The sequence below is a fragment of the Neopelma chrysocephalum genome, unplaced genomic scaffold, assembly GCF_003984885.1.
Source record: "Neopelma chrysocephalum unplaced genomic scaffold, ASM398488v2 Primary Assembly neopelma1_61b, whole genome shotgun sequence".
Taxonomy (NCBI): domain Eukaryota; kingdom Metazoa; phylum Chordata; class Aves; order Passeriformes; family Pipridae; genus Neopelma; species Neopelma chrysocephalum.
Window position 1 is genome coordinate 192194 of NW_020897717.1, and position 26100 is coordinate 218293.

General features: G+C 45.2%; 1 long non-coding RNA gene across 1 annotated transcript in view; it reads right to left on the reverse strand.

Moving 5' to 3' along the window:
- LOC113966860 overlaps positions 1-23902 on the reverse strand; it is a 71482-nt gene extending 47580 nt beyond the window's left edge. The window contains exons 1-2 of the long non-coding RNA XR_003533982.1: positions 23819-23902; positions 19066-19176 (exon numbers count right to left, since the gene is read on the reverse strand). This is a non-coding gene — a long non-coding RNA (uncharacterized LOC113966860). The remainder of the gene's footprint in view (positions 1-19065; positions 19177-23818) is intronic.
- Between the last annotated feature and the right edge of the window lie 2198 nt (positions 23903-26100).

Consider the following 26100-nt stretch of genomic DNA (forward strand, 5'->3'; position numbering starts at 1 on the left):
TCTACACATACAAGTGCCAGGAGACCACCTTCCCCTCCCTGCAACTAAGCCCTTGGCAACATGATCTCAGCTGGGTACTTCATCTCCCACTTCTAGCTCAGGATCAGTCGAGGGTGACATCTGAGCCCACATTCTGTTTTATGTGGTCCCTGTGTGCTCTGCAAGTGTTAGAAAGAGCTCCACTGAAGAGTTCCATGAAAGGTAACACCGGGCAGTGGCAGAGGGCTTTTCATGTTGTTTCACTCCATGAAGAGCCCAGGTGAGCAGATACCTCATCCCAAAGGTCTGGGAAAGGAGGGAAGAAGAGATTAAAAACCTTGAACCGCTTTAAAGTCATGAAATAGTCTGAGAGTAAAAGAATCCGGCATTGGCCAAATGCTGAGGGGGCATGGCAGGGAAAAGTATCCAAAGTCAGGCTAAATTCAGAAGAAAACCAGAGCACGTCTGTGCTCCTCTTGGCCCCTCTTGGCACCCTCCACCACCTGGAGCACCCATTGCAGAGCTTGCTGGGAAGCGAGGCGCTTTTGCAAAGGACAGACTATTAACTTTGAATCAAAAGGACATTCAGGCGGCCAGCAGGTCTGGCAGGAGGGAGGGCTGGGAGGAGCACAGTGCCCCATCCTCCCCAGGTCTTGGAGCCCAGCCGGATCAGCTGGGACTGGGGGGAATAAAACGTCTCCAGTGTCAGCCAGTGAGGCTTGCCTTCCCTTTATAGCAGCCCTGATGGCTGAGTGAGAGACACCACAGGGAAAGCTGGGCTAGAGGGGTGAGGGGTGACCAAATGCTGGCCTGCAAAGTCAATAGTAATTTAACACCCCACTGACATTTTTGGTTGGCAACAGGATAGATATTTAAATCATAACCTTCTCTCTCCTACACCCCTCCTCCCCACCAAAAATAAATAAATAAACTGAGCCGGTTTTGGCCTGCCAAGAACTTGGAGCATTTGCTGTGCACTCCCTGAGCCTCACGTTAGGCACCGTCAGCTGAGTCTTTCCTTGACATCAGGGATGCTCACTCCCTCAGCTTTTGGAGGGGTGCTGAGGACCAGGTGTCAGCAGGGTTGGCCCCAGCAGCTGGCTGGGACCCAGGCCTGTGTCCCTGGGTTGCCGTGCAACTGGAGGCACAAGGCTCAGCACGGCAGTGCATACGTGCTGTTTTGTCCATGTGACAGCCAGCTCATACCAGCCTCTCTGACCCCTGGCACGGCACTCATAGGCTCCAGCTGGGCTAGTTGCCTGTCAGGGGGAGCAGGAGGAGAGGGTGGGAGTCTGTAAAGAAAGTGGGGAACACAGGAGGAAGGAAAAATAAAGGTATTTTTGAGTCTCAAGTGGTGCCCTTAGAGAGCCATCAGGATCTGACACCAAATTCTTTTCCACTTGAAACTGATGCCTGAAAAGAGGGGCAAGTCCTACAAACTGCCAGCTCTCTGCAAGTTACAGAGCTGTTGCCCCTCAACCCCTCAAGCTTGCAATCTTCTTTTTATGAACTTTTTCAGGTCCTAGAAAAAATGGAGCTCATTGCAAAGCCATCTCCTGTTCAGTGGGAATTGCCTGAATCTCACAAATATCATGTTCTGTCCACCCACCCCACTGTGTAAGACAGAGGATCAGCTCCACCATCTCCCTTACCCCCTTTCTCTTGAAGGAGAGTCTTTTCCTTGCACATGGTACTGCAAAACAGCTCTTTCCCTAAGGAAGCTCTCTGGCAGACTTTACAGCTCTGGTTTCTGTTTGCACCCTCTGTCCATGGGTCCTAATCCACAAAGCAATGAATTCAGTGGAAAAACATCCTTCAGCTGCAAGGACCGTTGAATATGCCTGATATCAATTAGGATCTAATTTGTCTAGTCTTATTATTCACATATGAGTCCTGTGATTGAGACTCCCAGCAGTAAATGGGAATTTTTCTCTCTCTGCACCTTGGTTTCAGTGGTTTTGATCAAAGTAAATAGCCTGGCTTGCACTTCCATGGCTGCAGCCCCTGCCTGCCACCACTGCGCTACATGTAACAGAGAAGAGCGATGACTTTGTGAAGGGGGAAGCAAGAAGATCTTGAAAAAACACATGAGTAGTGAATGTGCAGTGGAGATATATCCCAAAGTTTTTCCAATGGGATAACCTCCAGGTGAGCAGCAGGGGAAAGGTGCCAACAGTGTTGTCAGCAAGGCACCTTTGCTAACGTCTGTGGCAAGGCTTGTGTGCTTTCACAGAGCTGGCAGAGACTGAGGTACTGCCCAATAGCCTGCTTTCCTTTGGACTGTGTGGGCCATTTGTCTAAAAAGCTGAGAAGAGAAAAAAGGGAGGTGTAGACAAAGAGCTAAGTAATGCCCAGTATAACTATGGCATCAGCTCCCTCCAGTGCACACCAGCACAGCTTTGGCCATACTGCAAGTCCAAGCGCCTTTAAGTTAAGGCTATAGTCCAAGAAATGTCTGAAGACTAGCCTGCTGCCAAATGCAGGTGCTGACTATGAATATTAGGGCTAAAGCTGCTGCTTTAGAGTATCTGAGAGTTGGATTCTGTCCTATTCCCTCCCTTATAGTGCAGCAGCAGGAGAGCTGCTTAGTGTAGTCCAGCCTTTCAAATGTTGGTGCCTGAAAATACATTCCAAAGTATGTGTGGAGCAGTCCTTTTCAGAAGCCCAGTGCATTTGGATGAATAGCATCAGATGTCCCCAGTGCTATTGAAAATGCATTCCAGCTGCCTAACTCTGGTTTTTGGAACCAAATTTGAGGTGAGTAGGATGGAAAAGTTTGGTTTCACTTGTTAGCAAGTCCTTCAGTTCATACCCAGTGGAGAAAAGAGACTAGCAAAATTTAGGACAGCTACAGTAGAAGACAATAGAGACAGAAAATTGGTCTGTTAGCAGATTTCCACCCATTCTTTTTGTAAGCCCATGAATAAATATCTCTCTGATGCCACTGTTTGTTTTTATTCTTCCTGAAAATGGTCCTCCTATTATTTTTACCTCATCCCTTGGCAGTCTTTGTAATCCCTTCAGTACATTCTTTTCTATAAAAAATCTAGTCTGAACTGAAAAAGTGTCATGCTCATGGCCACACGACAAGACATTCAAGACACCCTTATTAGTGCCTAAACTACAGTGGGTTATGGCATGGGGTTATGGGTTGTGCCGCTGACTGAGCGGAAACAGGAATGGCTGTAGGACTGTGCTTCCTTTTGTCCTTCAGATATGTCTTACTTTCAGGAATGGTGGGCAACTGGTCATAGGGAATGCTTTTTAATCTCAGTGACTATTTAATGTTAAGCAGTTTTTTCTTACTGTATCATTTTTCTACAATTTATATTCACCTCCATTCAGGGACAAGGAGATGCTTGAGGATGCATCAAAAAGAGCCTCTTGCTCCCTGTGTCTTTGGGAGCTGGCTTTATGAACTAAAATCAGCTCAGGATCTTTGTCTGCAGATTCCAAAATAGTCCCACTCTTGCCTCCCTCCTTCCAGCTCCCTCTCTTTAACCAATATCTCCTCAGGGCCAGGGGGATGGCAGAGTTCCCAAGGGAGTGGTGGTGGCAGGGAAATCCCAGACATCTGGAGACAACCTGCTGCAGGGGAGGGTTTTAAATGCCAGCCTTCCCATGAGAACCCAGGAGGCATGAGGAGAGGGACCAAACTACTTCTTTCAAGTCTTTTTGACATTCAAGCAAATGCTGCCCGAAGTGGGCAACTTATCACTTACAAGACATCCTCGTGAGGTTCTTCAGGCACATCTGCTCAACAGAAACACATTTGGCCTAAGCAGAATAAATGAGTTTGTACCTTCCAGGCCTTTAACCTTCTAAGTCCTGGCTGGTCAATGGACAACAGACACTGGTACTTGAATACTGTGTTTTTACAGAGAGTTTCACTGGTAGGGAGGAGACATTCTCATGGCAGAGGACTCTTGTGGGGGGCCACGGTGGCATTCTGAGCTTGGTATTTTCTGAGTTAGTCTCATGTGAACACACTCCCTGAGGAGAAAATGACACAAAATCAATTGTACAGATCAATACTTGTTCTGATGTATGATGTATTTCCTGGTGACAGGCCAGATGGACAATTGAAGGTAAACATAGTCTGGACAAAGTCTGGGCACAGCAAAATGTTCCAGATGGGAACTAGAAGTTCAGAGCTCATCAGAGCCATCTCCATGCACACATTACAGGCACCAACCAAACACTAATAAATGATTAACAGGGCTGCTGTGCATTAGCCTCAGCTTTTGGTTTCCGTCCACTATTTCTGGATAATTTCACAAAAAAAGCGCAGATGATAGGGAATTGTGCATTTGGGGAAATTAATTAGATATTCAGCTCTCTGTGGACCTCCTACAATCCTGAGAATCCTGTTTCCCCCTCCCTAAACACCTCAGGCCACAGACTAGTCCCTTGAAGCTGAAGGTTGCTCAAAGGCACTTCTCTTTAGAGTCCATTCAAAGTCTTAAGCATCTAACTCTTTCCTGAAGCCCTACAGAGTAATGCAGCAACCCCCTTTTGTGAATTGAATGATCTTTATCTTCAGAGTCCTCAGTTCTTCATAGAATGGGAAAGAGACAAGACCTGGGGATAGAAGTTTTTGCTTATGACAAAGAGTTGATACAAGGAAATCACTTTGGCTTATTGCCTCCTTCAGACCCTCCTCGCACATTTCCACTTCCCCTTCACCTCCTCTATCTTTCAGCTGTGGGTAGTCTGGACATCCACCTGCCACTTCTGCCTCTTGGCTCATTTTCCATGCCTGCAACATTACACCACTATAATATCAGAAATATTAATTCTTTCTTTCTTGGGTGCTGCCCACTCTTTTGCACTCCATGATATGGTCACACTGTCAGGCTTGTTTGTCCTTTGGGGAGCCTCCATTTATTTTGTCAAGCACCAGCCCTAGCTTTCAATAATGGCCTGAAACTGATGCAACTGATATTCAGCTATGACCAGGTATATAGCCCAAGTGGGCAGAAAAATCTGGAGCTGAAATTGGTCTTGTTCTTCTATTCCAAATAGGGGCTTCATAGCATTTGCCTTGAACACAGGCATCTTGGTCTAGAGAAGATGACTGGTCAGGTCCCCAGCAGCAAGAGTGAGGATGGCACCAGGGAGGACTGTACCCTGGGATCTCTGAAGCCCAGAGCAGGTCCACACCAGACAGCTTCATTCTTGCCCTCTGACCTTCAGTTCCTCCTCTCAATAATTTTATTCATTACGCAACAGCAGGATTAGACAGTGCCTGCTGGTTGGCATGGTCTGATGGGCATTAATACCTGCTGGCACAGAAGAAGGCACATGCCAGTATTCCTGTATGTTAATGAAAAGGCACCATTTTCACTTCCATTTCAGCACATGCTGAGGTTTCCTGGGAGTCAGCATTGATCTTTGTGTCAAGGAGAACATGTCCTGCCATCAGTCCTGCCTTGCAGCTCCAGGAGTCCTGCAGCATAGGGCAATGACTAGCATCAGAGAGTGTGATGAGGTCAAACTGAACCCCTACAGAACTATTGTGGGGCCAGAGCTTGTCAGCACTCTGTCACACAGTAGAGACCTCCAGTGTCATGCTGCCTTCATGTACACTGGGGTTATTCTGTCAGGGAGTGGAGTGAAAAGCTGCACCAGGACACATCAAGGCTGGATGTGCAGCTGCTCAATACTTTTGAGTTCCCACTGGGAAGTTGACTTTAAAATTCCCCCTCTTTGCCTTCCTCACACTTCTGCAAAAGCTTCTTTGTCCAGCTTCTTTGGAGCAGTTCATCTGCAGCCCTCTAGGAATTCTTCAATCACCATTTGGGAACTCTGCCATCCTGTTGAACCCTGGAGAAGTGATAATAATGAATACCTGAGAGAAATAGGAGGAAGGATTTCCCTGGCACACTTGTTGTATATAGCCCTGCTGCAATGCCCACGCCCAGAAGAACTGACCTCTGGAACTAATCTCCAGGCAGAGCAGTAAATAATGTTTGACTTGAAGGGAAGACAGACAGAAGGATCTGCCAGAGAAATGTTGAACAAGCTACAGAAGAGAGATATTCTAAACTCCCAGTTCTACAGTCCAATAGCAAGACGACACCCCAAGAACATTGCACGTGACCTTACTATCATCTTATCAGATTAGCTGGAACTCACTGTATCATAATGCTATGGGGCACAAGAGCTAAGAGAGATATTTTTTTAAGAAGGAGGTAGTATGTATAATGGTCTCCAATGTCGTGTTGGAATAGTAACTATTTAAAGCATGTTAGACTTCCAAAAGAAAAATGTCCCTTGTTGCTTCTGATAAACTGATTTCAAGGCCATGGGACTGAGAAGGAATTTGCCCTCAAGCTTGCTTAGTCCAGAACCAACCACTGCAGAGTATCTTGCAAGATATCTCTGGAGGAACTGATAACAATCACATTTGGACTCAGAATGGACGATGGAGCTGTGGAGCCATTAGGCTGATTCAGACGTCTGCTATGACCAGAATGGACAGCATCTGTCCACCCAGTCCATGAATGTTTATGTTTCTGATCTAGATGGGATGTGTGGGAGTATAAGACCTTTGAAAAAGTGGGATATTAAGTGCAGAAATGGGCATGACAGGGTACCAGCATAGAGGGATTCATATCCTGCAGGTGACAGATCTGATGCTGTACAGCAAACCAATTTAAAACAACACTCCAAGACTATTAACAGCTCCCTGGCACTGCTGCAGTTCAGTGTGTCAGATAGCGAGTTGTCTGAAGCCTTTGTATATGGGAGCATATACATATATATGCCTGGTGATGACCACCCACCCCCAGCAAGTTGAGGGTAGAAGACTTGCTGCCCAGATTTTTGAGTGTGGGAATTTTGCTTCAGTTCCACGCATGCACAGCTCTGTAATTCAGGCCTTGCAAACAATAGTTTGGTCACTCCAAAAGCAGTGAGCATGAAAGGGGTGTGACTGGAGTGGCTCTGTTCCCAGAAGTCAGGCCAATTCTCTAATGGGAGCTCAACCAGCGTCTCTGCTGAGTGTCCAGGAAAGCGCTTTTGGCAGCCTCTCTGTAGATGGTTCCAGTTCAGGAGAAACTGCTGCTAGATTTGGGACAGACAGCGTGCAGATCACGTCTGCGTGCAGCCAACAGCACAAGCAGACGTCTTTGCCAGATACACTCCTACAGCATGCTTGATCTTGACTTTTTATTCACTGTATTGCATTGTTCTTGCATGTCAGCCCCTTTCACTGCCCTCTGCCTCAGCAGCCTTTCATTGCCAAACCATGCCGCATCTCCTCTCTGCCCAAACCATTCTTTGTTTCTCTGCTTCTTCTCCCACTAAAGGATTTCTCTTTCTCCTCTGTTTCAGATGCACATATCCCCTAGAAAACACCCTGATCTAAGTGTTTCCTAATAGAAGTACAGGGAATATAGGAAATTGTTTTTCTTAAACAAAAAGCCCTGATACTAACCTGCATATGACAAACATCCTCTCCCGTAAATTCTTTGGGCCAGGCACCATTTCATCCTACCTCTACTAGAGATCCTCCAGCACAAAGCCTCTGTGTGCAGCTCAATTGCAGTTAACAAACAGGAACTACGAACTGAGCTTGTAAGGGATGAAACAGCAAAACTGACCTTACTGGAATAAGTTCATTCCCCTTTGCAATTACCTGGTGACAAACTTCACCTCCAGCTGAATAAATATAGTAATTCAGTTTTCAGAGCTTCAATTACTATTTCATAAATGGTGCTCAGCTGTGACTTGGCCTGGCTTCAAACAGGGATGGGGAGGTTAGCTCCAACTGATTTGTTCTTTAAGTAAAAATTAGAGCAGATACAATGCCAGGATTGCGATCTCCATATAGAGTATGATACCTCTGAGAGAGAGAATGTGACTTTGGACGCCAAGCTGATAGCTGGGTTCTGAAACCGACTCAGCAGGTGATCTTCAGAAAAATCACCATTCTTCAGGTTTCAGTTTCCTGAAGGAAAAGGGGAGCATCATAATGCAGCACCAGAGAAACCACAGGAGTGTCTTTCCCTTTCTTTAAACCACTGCAGAGTCTTACTTATATGAGGAGCACAGACACCTTAAGTTGTTAAGAGAATGAGATATTAAGGTGAGGCTTCCCACATCCGGGCTTCATGCAGTAATGCCACCACCCCACAGCAGTCCTCAGCACATACAAAACTGTGTTTGTGTACCCTTTGGCCCTGCTGAAGTTAATGCAAGGGCACAGTGGAATATTTCTGCAGGGTTTGGAGCTATCTGGAGTGCAGCAGCAGCTCTGGAGAGAGCAGTATCTCTGCATCCCTCCATGAGAACCTGCTTTGCGTAGGGCTGGCTGCTGGAGACCCAGATTACATCACAGGGGGAAAGGGCTGATGTTTAGTCCCCATGACAGAAAAGTGCATACTCTGCCTGAAGGGTGACTTATCTTACATTTCTGCAGAGGGGACAAATGAAATGGATTGTGTGAAGGAGATACAAATGTCAAAACTGTTTGATATAACCTTGCCTGGAGATGGTTACTGTAAATACTGTCATGAGTGCACCACACCACTTCTGGTATAGCCAGCTATTTTATTTTTAGGCATGCTTACTTGCATGCTTGATAAAAATCCAGAGACACTGACACAATCCCAAAGTTTTCCAGAGAGATTCAAAATATCCCATGGCTGGCAAAATGAAGTAAAAGCTTTAACACCAGCAGAGTGCAATTCCCTGGGTTACAGCATCTCATAGGATGCATCTCACAGCATCTCGCTCAACCTGCCCTTGATTGCCTTGATGCAGTTCCAGCAAGTGGGATCAGAGGTAGCCTGGCAGGGGACAGTCTCAGCACGGAGAGAGCCACTACTCACCCACGGCCCCAGGCACTGGCAATACCACAGTTCCTATGGGCCCCAGGATCCCCTTGGCTGGCAGAGCTTAAGCAGAGGACTCTGCTGAGCATCAGGACACAGGCCTGATGCCTGCAGGCCTGGTGCCACCAGCCACCACTGAGAAGCCCTGGAGGGAATCTCAGAACCCCTCAGGATGGCATTTGGCTCTTAAGATGCCACTTATCTGACCCTTTCCCCATCAGATGCCTCACAACCAGCTTCTTCTGCAGTTTCAGTTGCCACACAAGGCTGTTCACAACATCCTGGGTGCAGACACTGTCCAGAGCTTGTATGGAGGGGAGGACAGGTAGGAAGACCCTACTGGAGAGCAGAAAAACCAAAACAAATTAAAAACCAATCCATGCTGGCTAGCAGAAAGAGCATAAAGTTCTGCAGTTCATCATGGTTCATCTCTTGCATTGCTGACCCATGGGGTCTCACAGCAGCAGAGGATGTCAGCTCCCAAGGAGAGGACCCATATTTTGTTCCATAGATTTATTTAGCCATCTGGCTTGGAACCTCAGTGTAAGACATTTTAAATAGGTCTGAATTGTTTTTTCAGACAGTGTTGAAAGCCCAGTCCCCAGATGGGTGGGCACTGAAAATCCCAAGCAAATTTTGAAAATCCTGACCTACGTGAATAACCAATTAATACTTATGATATCAAAGTACTACAATTATGGGGGAGAACCCTGTTGGCTATTATAAACCTCTGCTCATTGCAACTGCATTGGGAACAAGATCTGGGAACCCCCATTTCTGAGTGGAGCAAGACCTCACTCACTTGCATGCACACATGCAGTGCTGACGGTCATGTCCACCCTGGCTGTAGCTCCCCAGCCTTGTCCTGGTGTCCTGTACAGAGGTGAGCTTCACTCGTGGCAAACGTCTCTCACAGACTGTCAACACCAGACACGAGTTATTGCCTTGTTGCTGGAGGTCAAGGGAGGTAAAGACTTCACATGAATATGCTGGAAACAGAAAACAAACACACGAAAATCCCCAGCAAGAAAGGACAAGCCAACCTTAACAAGCGATTCCGTTACCCATAAATAAAAAGAAGGCAATCACAACATGTCTTAAGCTTGGGGGAGCCAAAAGTCATCTCTCCTCTGTGGGTGACTGATGGCTCGCGGGCTTTCCAGCACAAACTTGCCTGGTGTCGTTTGTCACCTGTGAGGGGTAAGCCGCTCCTGAAGGCTCCTCTGTGCTAGTGTGTGTGCGTGCGTGCATGTAACTCTCGGAATTTCAGCAAAGTCGCATAAGAGGATTGTAGTCCTGGTTCAGCTAAAGACTTAGGATTCTGCATAATGTGTTAAGAGGAGCTTAATGCAATCCTACTACTCTGCCACAGAAACCCTGAACAGCGGCCTGTCTGTTCTCACCTTTCCCCATCTGCTAACCAGCTGTGGAAGCACTAGCTGGCCCTGGGACTGCTTAAAGGAGCAGGTGCATAGGCAGGGTTTGGGATTCTGCATCTGCCTTCTCATGGGAACAGATCTTTGTACTCACTATGATAAAAACTCTTATGGTGTGAAGAATTCATATTTTTGTGTAATCTGGAGGCCTCTGGGAGTTGTCTCACAAGGCAAGAGGCCTCACAGCTCTGAAAGAGGAATAGAGAGCCAGAAAAGAGCAGTTTCATGTCTCAGTGGCAGGAAATAATCTGAAAGTGAGGACTGGATCCCTTGGCAAATATTACATCATCCAGGAAGACATGTGAAATAAGTTATCGTGGCTAAGGCAACATAGGTAAGTGTTGAGTTGAGACCAGCTGGCTGAGAATTAGAGCAAGGATGGCAAAGGGTAGGGAAAAGGGAACAGAAAGGTGAGATACTCATAAATCAAACCTGAATGTCAGGGAATAGTCAGGTCAAAAGGTAGGGTGAGGGTGTTTCCTGCTACTCAGTTGCTGGGAAAGTTTGGGTTTTGTCATCCAAGAGAGAATCACGCACATCCTTATTCTGAGCTTCTCCATGTCACTGTGCCCCTTCTGCAAAACAAATCTATTATGAAGTCCTTTTTCCTAGCTTCTGCCTATTTTCTCCCTAGATTCTCAGATTATAATCGTTCAGTGTCATGGACAGTCTTGTTACATGCTTAGGTACAGGCTCCTCTGGAGCCTTCGGCCACTACTTGAATATAAATAGAGAAATAATAATGCAGATTAGAATTTCCCAAAGTTGTCACACTGACCAGGATTCTAGCACAATGCAGACTGAGAAAAAAATAAAGGGAGAAAATGTATTAAAACCTGCTGGAGAGTTTCTGGGTAGAAAACTAGAAAAGTAAAATGGCAGTAAGAGCAGATCAGTGATACAAAGAGATCTTCACTGTTCATAACCAGGCAGCAATCAGGTGATGTGTGTTACAACATTTGTCCTAGATGAATAATGCAGAGAGTGGTCTATATAGACAAGCTTTACATGTTTATGAGGTTGTATTCTGGAAAGCAGTGACTCTGGGGAGCTCTGGTTGGTTACACAGATAATTGACTGGAAGCTGGCTCTTGACAGAGCAAGAAAGCCTAACTTATTCCTCCTGGTAGATAATTAAGGAGATATGGAGTAGCAGAAAGAACATTTCTTACCATCATGGCATTGATAAAACATTTACCTGATGACCACATTCAAAAGGGAAGCAGAATGACTTGGAAAGGTTCAGAAATGAGCTACAGAAGTTACGTACAATCTTTAAGATACTATCTAGAATAAGAAATTCCTCAGGATCCCAGAAGTCTATCAGAAGAAACTTAGGGACACTATGATGTTTTAATGATCTACTAAAGAAAAATGTATCTAAGAGCAGGAAGGCCTATTACACCACGAACAAAACCCTAATCCAGAAGATGGAACCCATAAAATTCAAGCTGGAAGTTAGATGCAAGTGTGAGGTGGGGGTTTTTTTTAAGATTTGAGGAAAGGAATGACTGAATTTGTCACTACTTGGACTCCTTACGTCCAGTCTAGGATAATTGCTAAAGTACATGGTCTAGTTTACCAGAATTTAGTGGGGAAGAACAAAGCATCTGGACTGGCAGCTGGCCAGGCAGAGCTCTGCATGTTGGGTTTTGCAAGTGATGTGACAAGATCAGCCACTGTGGTCCTTGTGGCTGTAACAGTAAGATCTCGTAATGTATCTTCCATCTGTGATTCTGAAAGTGGCTTTCATAAACAGCCAGTGAGGTGGGCTGACCCGCTGTGATTGTGACCAGAAAATCTCCTTCCTTAGGGCCTGATCAGAGCCAAAACCTTTGTTGGCAGTGCCTAATGACCACACTCCTGAGGAGACAGATGGCCTTGGTGGGATTTCTCCACAATGTCCAAGCTGTGTAAAATTTGGCACGTGGGCAATGCTGGAGCCAGAACCAGAGTCTTGATAGAGTTTTCCTTACATCTGCTAACACTCATTTTACCATCCACGTGCTGTCTTCTATAGAAATCTATACACAGGGTGAGGTGGAAGCACCAACCTTTTATATCCCTTGAGATGATGACTCAGGACTTAGCACTGCTATTTCCTAGGACCAGCATTACGTGTAGGAAATTAAGTGTATAAACAGTAACTACCATTGCTTTCAGGGTGGGCCTATTGAAGAGCTAGGTCTTATGGGAAACTTCAAAGAGACAAGAACTTATGGTTGAGCAACAGTAACGGAAAGCACCATACTTGGCTCCAGCTCTGAGCTTTGCCATTAATAGTCTTTGCACTCATATCCTCCTCCGGGCCAGGAGTTCTGTAGCAACAGAAGAGTTGTACTTCATGTCTCCCACCTGTAGCTTTACAGATTCCCAAATCCAGGGGCTGTATCCCTCTGTGTAAGCTTGTGCAGTACCTGGCAAAGAAAAGTACTTCTAGGCTTCTCGACTTTTTTTCTAAAAAAAATTTAATAACTCCCATGTCTGCTGAGTATAGTCACAACTTAGGAAGTAAAGTGTGTTGCCCCAGGTAAGATTTTGATGCAGCCAGAAAGACTATATTGATGATGGCTAAACTGTCTGTATTTCCTTCTTTTATCACATTCCAATAAGGTGAAAGATAGGTAGTTCTCCCAATCTGTTCTATAGTCTGTGAGCCCATATGATTTTAAATGAACCCAGCTCTCAGACTGTTGTCCACTAAAGACAACTTCTTTCTCCTCTGTTTGACCACTTCTCTCTCCCAGCATACTCTGTTCTTCCCTGCTTGTGTTATTTCAATACAAGTATTTGAGTCCCTCCAGCTCCAGAGTGATTTAATTTGATTTTGTTCTGTATTCAATTAGAAGCTTGCTACACTGCTATGGAAATCATTGGGAGTTTTCCCATTCATTTCCATGAGCTCTTGGATCAGGTTCACTCAAATTTTCAGTTTACTTGTCTTATCTTTAGCGCTGAGAGCTGGATTACTATTGCTGGCAGGTATGGAGACCAGACAGTCCTTCCATAACGCAATTGCCTAGGAACTACTCATTTAAAAATGTTTGCTTAGAAGCCAGTAAGAAGGAAAAATAGAAATGGGATGAGATTGGGAAAGGAGAGTAATATTGGTGTTCAAAACCCTCATTGTCTAATGTTAATGAAAAAAATGGTACACTAGAGCAAAAAACACCACATCTCACATGCTGGGAAAAGAATGGCATAAACTGCTTCTGGAGAAGAGATTGAGATTCAGTGAAAGATTTGGGGTAGTGAGTCATCATTTGTTAGTGAATTCTTTCGGATATCATAGAGGATGGAAAAATTTTGCCTTAAATCGGTAGAAAGCTACCAAAATATGTACAAAATGCTTAAAGGACCTTGAAGAAACCTAGTACTTGTCACTTCCCAAAGTTATGCACTCCTGCATGATGACATGGAGAAAGCAGAGGCTCTTGCCCCTAAATAAGAGGTGGACTATAAGTATGGCAGAAACACCCTTGGAATGCTGATGGAAAATGGGAATGCAGGAGAGCAGAGGTGAAGCTTTAGGATGAGGAGGGAAGTCCCAGTCAAGCTGAACTGATGTTTGAACCCAAGTCAGAAAACTCAGCTCAGGCCCCAACGCTCTGTCTGAGTCCATGAAAGAGGAATCCAGGCAATGGAAAACAGCCTATCAGTGCATGGACAAGGACGACCACTCTTTAACATCTCTTCATAACCTTTAGATCAACTTTACAAATCAGGAGTGCTCTAGAGACAGGGAGTAAAGCATGTGTGGTTCCCAGGATCTCTAGGAAAAGCTCCTTTATGCCCTCTGCCTCAGTCTTATACATCTCAGTGAACTCCAGCATTTCTCACACATCTAGTCTGGTTGCAGAGGGTGGAATGAGAAAGATCTCAATTTTGCTTATTAGAAGAAAGCTCTTCCCTTATCTCTGCACTGAGGCTCTTTGCTGGGAGTGGAGAGCAGTTGCACATCCACAACAAGGTAGGTTGTTGAGAGCTTGTCTCTTGGCACTCTCGCTCACAGGGTCTTGGGAAGCCACGCTCTGAAGCACACAGGCTTCTCTCTGAGTACTACTGCCTTATTTTCATAGAACCAGCTGATTCTGATTCAGCAGTGGTGGCTTCTAGGAACAGAGGGAGTGCCCATCCATCTCTAGACAGGTGCTGAATAGAAAAATGAAAGTAACTGAATAAAAATCCCTGGAAACGGAGATGGTAACAGCAAAAAAAAAAAAAAAAAAAAGGAAAGTAACATTGTTATTCATCAGGTTATTACTTTTGGGAAGGAAACCATGTAACTTAATATTCCTCTGGATCATTCATCTTCATTCTCCTAACTTGATATCAATGGCTGCCAGGTGGTGCCTGTACAGGCTATTCAAATCAGATTATGTTATCATAGTTCTCCAGTCATCGCCAAGAGCAGGATCATGATCATGAGGAGGAAATCTAGTTATTCAGGTACATGTTACCTTATTAAAAGTTTGAGCAAAGTACATTGAGCCATTAATGGGATTAAGGTTTGAGTTGTGTTCTCAGGGTTGTCATGACTATGTGATTTTGGTGCTATGCTGTGGGGCTTAGAGGCCGTAGCTCCACTCTGACCAACTGCAAATAATCCAGACCATTGTCACAGAGGAGTGGACACCAGCATGGACTCTGGCCAAGAGTGTGAAGTTTGTAGAGATTAGATTTATCTAGATACAAATGCCTGAGGCAGACAATGAAGGAGAGGTGTGGAAGGATACCAATGCCTACTCACAGTAAGCAAAGCAGCAATCAGGCAGAACAAGAAGAAATAGCTTTGATAAACCTTCTAGAGTGTCTCTCAACACCTAGTCCCAGCCTTTTGCTCCAGTATTAACAGATGTCCCTCCAGAAATCTGGTCTTTCTTCTTTAGTCCCAGTTGTCACAATAGGGTATGAAGAGTTCCGAAGGGTTTCTTCTCCATCTGACAGAAGTTCACAGATATCCTCCCTCCCATTCTCAGTGAATAGTAATCCACTTAATGATAGGCACTAAAAGGTGCCTTTCAGATACAAACAGTGAAGGACAAAAGCTAAGGCAAGCAGGGGGAGCAGACTGTGACGAACACAGGCTTCCTGAACTGCTTTTACAAACAAAGAAATGTCTTGCTCCAGAGCCAAAAACACTGCATTTTTTAACACCACTACTACCATTTGAATGAAACTCCTGTAGAGGTGAGTTTCTCTGTCTGGAATCTACTCTTATAATTCAGCAACACACTGGCTGTTCCAGGAAATGTTATTAGGGATGAGCCGTGGACAAAACGGTCAGATTCTCCAGAAAATCTTGTCTCAGTGGGACCTGCAGGGTGCAGGTCTCTCAGTGAGTCCTGAGCATGTTTGAAGCCATGTGCATTTTATTTTAAACTTTGCGGTTTAGTTTTTCTGGTTCCACCTTAAAATGGTCACTCTTCACCTTTTAGTCCTGTCACTGGTGCATGGCTTAGCATAGGGGGCATTTCCAGCAACAGGAAAAGCAACATTTCTTCTCCAACTGTTCCTGTGCCTGGAATTTTGGGACCACTTACTAGGTTCCTATTCCTAATCTCCTGACAAGGAGTCAAAAGTACCTTGTCAAAACTGACAAGGGTAGTTGCAGCCCTCTCAGAGAATGGCCAGGGCTGACATGCCTCCACACACTCTTTGCCAGGAGGGTTATGGCACAAGGGTCAGCCCTTTCCTGTCATTACTGCAGTTCTAAACTCATGTGGCCACACCAGCCCAGATGTGTGCCTTCTGGTCATTCCCAGATTTTGATGGTATATACATCACTGAATGGGTAGGAAAAAAGAAGTCTAAACACCTGCCAAAACCCTCACATTTCTGTACATGACTGCTGTCAGTACTTCAGTGTCCCGGCAGAGAACAGAACGCTCTCCTACCCATTCCCTGATTCACAAAATACACAGGACATTTTCTCCTGACCTATCACTCCACAGCAAAAAGAAGTGTGACATACACGCTTTGGCAAGAGACTTCTTCCCTTCTGCATCAGGACCTGAATGAAGTCAAACTCCTAATGTGTGTCTGCAAAGTGCTGCTGGACCAGGGATTAACTCCCGAAGCACAGTTACACATTAAAAACCTTTAGCTGTCATAAAGCCTTTTTCACACACTCCCTCCCTGGATTGTTCTACAAACCTGTCATGTGCTCAGGGATAAATCCCTTGATGCAGAGATTTTACTTTTTTTCTTCTTCCTACTATTATAATATATTTTGTAATTATTTTAGTCATCATTTTTGCTTTGCAAATTCAGATTTTAGATCTTGGTGTGCTGAGAACACCCATGGATTCATGAAATGCAATAATTTCTGTTATGGGATAAATGGGTACAAACATGCAGTGCAGATTTGCCTAGGACAGGATGCCCCTCTCCTGGGGACCCAATGACTCAGACAACAAAAAAAGAGGCAAGGAGCCTCCCCATCCAGGGTCTTGGCATCAGTCCAGGCTCTTCCCATCTTTTCCCAAGGGATTCACACCTCCCAAGAGGTGTGTAGTGGATGGAGCAGAGCAGCAGTGGAGTCCTGTGGAGATCCCCAGTGGGGAAAGCTGGACCCGTTAGGTCTGAAGTGACATGCAGGCTCCTGCTGGCTCTCTGCACAGGGAGCCAGACACAGCTAGCTTCTTTGTGTGAAATCCTGGCCCCACTCACAGACTACCATGTGTCCAAGAAAATCCTCTTTATTCTCATCCTCTGTCTCTCCACAAAGAAATTCTTCCACAGAATTTCTTAGAATCTGAGAATGTTGGCCATTCAGCTGAAGTTTCTGGCCGCAGCACAATTATAATTGGTCTCTCATGGACAGGCTCAGCACGGAGGCCAAAAAACTGCAAGAGTTATTAATGACTGAGTTCCCTTCTACTTCCTAACTGCCAGACAGGCAGGAAAGTTAGAGGGGAACACTTGGGGCTGCGCCACTACTCTCCTCTCATATACGCTGTTCTGGTGCTCCAGCACCTTCTTGCAGACAGGAAGCTGTCCACTGTGCAGACACCAGACAGCACTGAGAGTTGTGGGAAGCAGATCGGGCATCCAGAAGCCCTCCTAGTGCTCAGAGATAATTTTGGGGGCCTTCTCCCCATAGCTGAAGAGTGCATCAGGGTGAAGCTAGCTGCGACCTTTCCAAAGGCACCTGGTTTGCCATAGGCAAGGTTGAAAGGATAAAGAAACACAGCTGGAATGGCAGACTGAGAAACAGAGAGTCATAGATCTTTCCCCCTCCATCCCTCAAATGAAAAGACCATCTCAGGAGAGGTTCAAATCGAACAAGAAACATATTATTATGATTATTACATCCCCATTTGACAACAATCACATGGCACAGTGCCAGCTGGCACCAGGAAGCCTTTGTTGCTTCTCCTTCCTTGCCTGATATGCACCGTGACAAGAATACAGTCCTTGTTAGGTTGAGAACTGAAGAATGGGAGAGGAGAGGCCAAAAACACCTCCTTGAACAATCACTACCAAGTAAACAGAGCTGCACTAGGGAAACACATATTTTAAATACATTTTCCTTGAGGTTTTTGGGGAGGGGAGCTCCATGTATGGGTTGGGAAGGTGGGTGAGTTTGCACTTGGGCATATTTCTGTGGTGTCAAACAGGCTAGTGGCAGCTAAGAGGAGAGTCCGTGGTCCCTTCATTTCACAGGGGAAGATAAAAGTCCATGAATCTGAGAATTTAGGGACCTATGCCAACATAGCAGCTTGGGTAAATTTGGACTGGCACTCCACGCTGGTCACGGCTGTGCTCAGCCTTTGATAAGGAGTTGTCTCACAAAAGCTCCTAGTAGTCTGGTGTCATTCCAGCAAGCCACTCTCTTATCAAAGGTCATGTCAAAAATTTGGAGGGAAGCAGGACTAATAAATGTAGATGTCATAGGACATTGTTTATTCATGCTAATGTTCCTGAAATCATACTTCCCACTGGCAGAACAACTTTATGGAAGCATTGGGAAAAACTGCTGTTCGTTCATCAGCAAAATCATGCATGTCAGCATGCTGCTGTGGTTGAGTAATTTTACACTGAGGTTAGTACAGGGGAGCTAGCACTAGAGGTTTGGAAGAAGTGGATTTCAGAAAGGCTAGTGGCATATCCAGCTCTCTGAACATGAGACACTTGTACCTACAAGACAGTCTAAAGGAACCATCATCACAGCACAGGTATTGGGTTTGTCCAAATGTGCATTCTTTTTCCTGACAATCTGCTAGGCCAAGATGTTCATTTCTAGTAGCTGAAACACTGATTTTACCCAAGTAACATTTGCACCAACCTACCTGAGTGAGGCAGGACAAGATTTGGCCTGCACAGTCACTGCCTGGTTTGATAAATAAGACAACTACTGTGTTCTTGTCCTGTCGTGACTTCCCAGGGCTGGCCAAGAGACTCTGTAAGGGGAGGTCTCACAAGGGATCTTTAGGCATCAATGTTTGGCATCTCCTCCCCAGAAATAATTGCCCAACTATTGTCTCTCTCATGACATGGGTGGACCTGCAGTGAAGGTCCTACATTTGGTCCTTGGTTTCTGTTGCAGTTGTTCTGTGATCTTTGACAAGTCTTTTAGCTCCTGCTACATCTCAGACCAGTTCAGCTTCACTGTCTGAAACAGGCTGGGGCTCAGCTGAAGCTCCATGAGTGTCCTCAGACAAAGTCAACAAGCTGTTGTCTCCTGAGCAGGCTCATCTCCGCAATCCTCCCTGAGATGGCAGCAAACCAAGCAGTGTGCTGAAAGTTCCATGGCCCTTGTGAAACCCATGCAGTCAGAAAGGCAGAGACCAAGAAGGAGTCCATACCTTATTTCTAGTCTGCTTTTTTTCAGTGGGCTGGTACAGGCTCCTCTATAGCTCTGCCTCTCCTCTTGTCCTTTCTTCCACATGCTACCGATACAGGAGAGTAAATAGGTTCTATGAAATAACAATAAGTGGAAGGAAAAAAGACCTCTGATGAATGCCCAAATGGATCTGTCACCAAAACCCTTTCAGTGGTCAGTTCTGCCTCTACCTCCCTTCCAAGGACAAGCATTCTCTTAAAAGAGGCCTGCAGGAGGGCTGTAGATATCAGGCCTAAGATCACAGCTGGGCTGCCTCACAAAGCATGAAAGTGAGAGGAAAAGGGGAGGGAAGGATAACAGCTAATGTTCTTAAACGACTTGTCCTCCCCTGCTTTTTCAAAACTGCCACTGTCATCATGCAAGGCAATAAGGAAGACAGTGTGATCTGGCACCATCCGCCCTGTGCCCTTCCTATATTAAGATTTAGATTGAGCTGTCAGTGACCAGATGCAGCTGGTAAGACAGCTGTAGCTCTCTGCCTGGATCTATTTTGGATTTACTTGCTCCTCCTCTCTTCCCTACTTGCATTTTCCTTATGTAATTTTGAATTATTAAACATGAAATTTCCCTGGAGATGGGTTTGTGTTAATATTGGGATCTGATTGCATCAATGTTGCTCTTAATTTCTTTTTCAGAGAAAAGATGGATTTGCATGCAGGTGGGCAATCATTTTTTCAGGCATGACATCCAACCCAGGTTCAGCTGAACTAAACATTTGATTTTTATCAGGTTGCATGTGATGTGTAGGTCCTGAATAAAGACAGTATGAAATTTGTAGAAGGTTGTCCAAAGCTGGCACATGCTGAAGCCCTATCTCCAAGCAGCATGTTCCAATCAGGTGGATTACACAGGGAAAGAGAGGGGCTGAACAAAGGGTCGGCCTCCAAGCATGCAATGGTGACACTCTCCTTTTGGAGCAGGAATGGCTGGTATGAACAGCTGGTTATTGTAGGCAATGTCCCAGCTTCCCTATCTCCAGTCAAGTGTGCTACGTGCACCAGTGGTTTGGCCTCAGTGACCATGGTAGAGAAGCACGGGCTTTCTGAATGACTAGTGCTTTCTGGGTGCATCAGAGATTTGGACAGTGTGGCTAAATGAAGGTGTAGGACCAGGCTTATTCAGCCACCAGCTTATTACCCACACCAAAGCAGCTCCTTCCTGTTCTACCTATGCCTGTAGCTCTTTTCCTGATACCCCATAAATACTCATCAATAACAGTACTTAGTGCTTTATCACATGTTCTGCCTTCTAACCCCAGACTAGAAAATATTTGACCCTAAGCGATGTTTTCTTCCTCCCCAACCGTACTTTGTAGTATCAGACTTCAATCTATGTCCAACTCAAACTTCAGCTAAAGAATGTGTCGTTGCTAATGTATAACCAGGGAGTGTGAAGCTGCGTGTGAGAACAGCACACACTACCAGTGTGAAAACAAGCTGCAAGTACATAAAGCAGCCTCATTATGCTGCTGCAGAGCATTGTTTGATGTACTTTTTGCAGGACTCTGTTTGGAGACCTCAAGTTAAAGCTAGCTCCAAATGCAGCTGCCTGCTCATTCCAGGGCCAAGCGCATCACAGAGGAACTGAAGACTTTTCCCTTCTAGGTGTTTGGTTTTAATCTGCACTGCTCAAAGATGTCTGAGATCTGATTAATACCAAATCTGTCTCTTACCCCATGCCACACTATATGGAGTCTGTCTGGGAGGATATTTAACAGACAGCTCCCTGTGTCTGTGGACCTTGCATCAGATCTTTCTTCCCCATTGGTGGGCTGAAGCTCGATTTGCTGAGCTTGCTGTTGGTCCCATCCTGCTGCTCTCATATGCAAAACTTCTGCTGTGTGATGAGCTGAGAGACACAGGGGCAAGGGGGAAGCAGCTTCTAGGACGACTGCAATGGTGTGTTATGCACAAAAAAAGCCACTTCCTACATTTAAGGATTGCAAAGGCATACATGTAGTCATCTAGTGAGACGCAGTGAACCCATGTGAACACACTACATTCCCCAGTGCCAGCTAACATCACCAAGGCTTGACAAACTGGCACCCACTTGCAGTGGGCAAAGGTGGTTCAATTAAAATTCCCTTGGATCAGCTATGACACTCCAGTTTGGCAACTGGCTTGGTAGTTGCGAGGCCAGCGTGGGTGAGCGGTACCTGCAAGAGGCACAGAGGATCACTCAGGCAGGAGAGACTGTGGGCCAGGCCAGATCTGTCGCCCACAGCCACAGCAACCACCTCAGATGCACTACGTGCTTCCACCCACCACAGAACATTTCCTAATACCCTCTGACAAACCCAGCACGCCACTGAAGAACAGAGTTTGCCTGCAGCTAGAGTGCCCAAATCCAAAATGCGTGCCACAGCTGGCATGCACAAGGCCAGGCAGAGGCAGGGAGATTTTGCATGGTGTATCTGGAACAACCAGATGGGACAGGTTTCACTCAGGTCAACCAAAGCCTGATGGCAGGTCAAGGTGGCAGATGGGTGAATGGAGCTCTCACACAAGAGAAATGCAGCATGAGGAACCAGCTTGGGGCACCAAACAAGGTTCTCAGAGGAAATGAGAATTAATTTGTGGCTCAAGTGATCCTAGGAGGCATCTCAGGAAGGACTCAGACAGGGAGAACTCTCTGTGTCCCATCTGCTATTAGTAAAGAGACATCTTGCTGTATACACATGGCCATGGTATGCTGGTGTAGTCCTGCTGCCTCTGCCAGATTTGCTCTGGTTACATACTGTCCAGGTCTGCAGACAGTGGGGCTGTGATGTGACCCAAACTTTGACAATCTACCTAGGACAGAAGGAGGTCAACCAGCCTCTCACCTCCCCATACTGCAGACTGTGGAGCTCTACTGCAGGTCAAGCCAAGGAAGGATGTACCCTGAGGTGCACGAGGGCTCAGGCAGCAGCCCTGCTGATGACTATGGTGTCTGCACAGGAGACAGGATTTCTTGGAAGAATACTTTTATGTATTATGAAACCAGCCATGGCACAGCAGAACAGTAACACTGGGACTCTCAGGGCCTGGCTTCCATCCCCAGCTTTGCCATGACCTTCACAGGGTCATGCTGGGCAAGTCAAATCCCTTATCTGTGGCTCCACCTGAGGAAATGTTGCTGCCTTGAGTTAGAAGGAGGATAATGAGGACAAATCTTTGGGCTCCAGTGTTGGAGGGTCCCTCCCTGCAGGTTCAGTCTAAGAGTGGATAAGAACACCACTTTGCTTGACACAACACTAGTGCGCGGTGTCAAAGATGACATCATGGCATGTGAACAAGCATTTACCCTCTGAAAGAGAAAATAGCAGAAGCATGTGTAATCATTTGCTTTTCATGCCAACATATTTTCCTTATGTAAAGAGAGGCTCTGGCGGCCCTAAGGATGCTGAGAGATGCCTGTGCTCCCCTGTGAAGGTGGAACTATCAGGCAAGGCTGCCAGCATACCTGCCTGGGTAAATTTGTGCATGCACTTCATGTTATAATAGGCTTTAGTATCTGATAACAGAGACCTGCTGGAGTCTGGCATGAGGATAGAAGGAATCAAAGGTCATGTCATGAATTCCAGTTATGCTGATAGACACCTACAGCCAGAGGAAGGAGCTCAAGAACAGGAACTGTAAACTGGTTGGGAGGGCTTGAAAACAGAAACTGGTTCAGGGATGACAGGTATGGGTCATTTTGGACACCAGATGGACAATTGCACGTGCATGTTTGTCATAGGACATAGGAAGGTGTTTTCCTGATGGAGTTACCCATGAACTCTGCCATTACTAGTTTAACAAACAGACTAAGCACACTGCACTAAATGTTTTAAATAGCTAGCACATGTCTCTCCAGAGGCCTCTTCCCGATGGAGAAGCTGATTCATGACATGGATGGGCAGATCAGTAGAAAGGTAGGAGATGCAAATATGCAGTGTGTACCTTGCACCAGGGAAACCGTCTGCCCACGGAAACAGCTGAGAATGTATGTGATAGCACAAAGTTGCTCTGCTCGCTGCCTGCTTCTGCCTTATTAGTCTGATGCTACCACTTGCCTTGTGCCTTATGCCTAGCAGGTGCCTGGGAGGCACAGTTCTCCTGTGGTGCACACTGGGGTCTGAGCAAGTTCATATCAGGAGTGAGACTCGGCAGCTGTGCACGGCGATGGCTCGGCAACTCCTGCACAGCATAGCTCTGTGATGGGTTCTGGAGGCAGGAAGAGGAGCTTTAAGGTTCTACAATACCCAGAAGAAAAGAATGGGATGAGATGGGATGGGATAGAACAGGAAAAAAAAAAAGGACGGGGAAGCGGAAGACAAACTCCTTGCAAGTGATTGACACTTCTAGTTGTATAACAATAAATTATCCCATTTCTTTCTTATTATTTCATTTTTCTTATTCTTCAGTTAAATGATTCCACTGTTTTCACAACATTCTCCTCCAGCCTCAGACTAGATGCGCTCACTCTCCCTTTACTTTTCAAATCAGGAGTTCTATTTGGGTTCACCTGCTTCATGGCTGTTGCTTTTTGCCTCTTCACAGGTGCTGACAAAGGCTTTGCTGGCATTGTTTAAAGTAACTTTTGAGCCAGGAAAGATCTAGTATACAGGCAGGAGGTTGAAAGACAGACACAGCATAGGGACACAACAAACTGCTAGCATGTGTTGTTATCAGAACATCTTTTTTCTTCACTCCTCTGCTGTTAGTTGCACGTCAGGCAGCAACAGAACCTACCTGTGAGGAACTGCACTAGGTGTTGGTTTTTAGCAGCTGATTAGTCACAAATCTGGGCCACTGAAAGCTGGCTCCAAACTCCTGGCAAACAAATTGGGAAAATCTCATTGAGTTCAGGGAGGTTTGGCTTCAACTTCACAGAGAACAGCCTGAAACTGAAACATCAGATGCATAAAACCCCACCCATGCAGTAACTACCAGGAAAAGGGACCAAAACTGATAGATTTGAGCCTCAGTGAACAGATTAAATCACCCATCTGAATTAGCAATTTAAATAAGCAGGAGACCTTATTTTTAAATATTAAATAAAAACTTCTTTTCATTTATCCTTTTTAATTATTTTTCACAAAGAAAGGTTGATAGTCATCAGGCTGTAACCAAAAAGACCCTGTTGACCTAAAACCACATACAGTCCACGCACAAACTTACTGTTACCAGCAGACAGTTTTATCTACACATATTTACTTACCACTTTACATGTTTTTATTAGGTCTTGATTGTTACATTTTCCTATGCTGGGAAATGGTGAATTATGTATTTTTAATTTGTTATAGAATGACTGTTTATCTTTAGAATTGATTCATATCAGACTGCATACAGAATGAAGTTTGAATCCATTAAAAAATCTCTAAAAACAATTTTAATAAACACTTAGTTTATTATTTATAAAACCACTTTTGTTGCAAAACAGAAAAGAAAAAGTAATATTAAACAAAAGAAGTTTTATCAGTGACTAGTGGGTTAAACAGGTTGTTCCAGGACACCATATACTCCCACAATGTAGATCTGCTATATCTTGTCCTCTCATCCTCATTTTTCTCATAGATCAGAGGAGAAAAACAAGCTTGCCCTCTTTTTCCAAACCTCATCCAGTTTCTCAAGTTTGAATGAGCAAGTCACTAAATTTAAGTTGTTGAATAGACTGAAATGGAATAAATAGTCATCTACTACTCATGGAAGAGCAATAGCTTTCAGAAGTGGATTTATCACTTACCAAGCTTTGGTTCCAGGTGCTTAGGTAGTGGTTTGGTTCAACTTTCTGAAATGTTTTGGCAGGAAGCATGTGTACCTTGATATTTTAAAAAAGAATCAAGACAAAGAGAAGCTTTTTATCAAATATACTAAGCTTCCTAATACAGATGGCCATTGTTCCACATTTAAATAGCTCTATTTCAATAGAGAGAAAATGTACTGAATTTATAATTTTCTTAAAATTTTCTGCCATTGTTATTGCCAGTTGTCTGTGATGGATGTTAAGAATAGGATGGACCTTAGTTCCCTGCCCAGTGACCAGACTACTCTAAGCTGCCACTAAGAGCCTGTGAGTGGCTTTAGCACCACAAATCATTGCCCCAGAGACAAAGTTTCCAGCTGGGAATTACAAGTACCCCCCAGGGTGAACAGAGATGTCAGAGCACTCATGTCCACCCGTTTCTTTAATCTTCTTCCACCCACCCTGTTTTTCCTGTCACCAAGGAAGTCTTTCCATACTGTTTGCGTGACTGGAGAAAGACCCTGGAAAACATGAACAGAGCATAAACCAATGCTGAGATGCCTGCTTGGATTGGAAAGGCATCTGAAACAATATCTTGAAGATCCTGTGCCCCTGGCCTCTCTGCCTACCCCTACGAAGGAGGCCTAATCATGTGGAAAAGGGGCAGCCTCTCCCTGCGGGACACTAGGACACTGTGGAAGAGGCCAACATGCTATTTTAAAAGGTTATAATGCCATTCTGTTTTATTGCCAGTTGGCATTAATTAGCTCACTACTGTCCTCTTTCTGAATTGTCTCAACCAAGGAGTATCTGTTAGTGATTTATACTTGGCACTTCCCTGGTAAAAGTTTTTCCATTCTAAATCATCTTGAGCAAGACTTCTCTCCATGACAACTTCACTGAAGTGTCTCACCTTCCTACTTTTGCCTCTTTTTAAAGTAAATACCATGGGAGAGGCAAATCGAGGATTTTTGTGACAGTAGCCTGTCTGATACTCTTCCATCACCAGTGCTTAGTCCGTCATCTTGCCTGGTGGCAACAAACATGTCACCATTAAGAGGAATTGTTTTGGGGTCAGATGCTCCTAACCTCCAGCTTCACTGGCTGAGATGAATCTATGTTATGCCAGCTGAGGATCTGTTCCTTCAGGAAAACAAGGCCTATTGGAAAGACTGCACAGGGAGGAAAACCAGGGTTTTCTTAAAAGGTTAGCTAACACTGCTTTAGCTAAAGCCCACCACAGCCCAATTTCTGGAGGCTTATGGAACGTAAATCTTGGATTAACTCG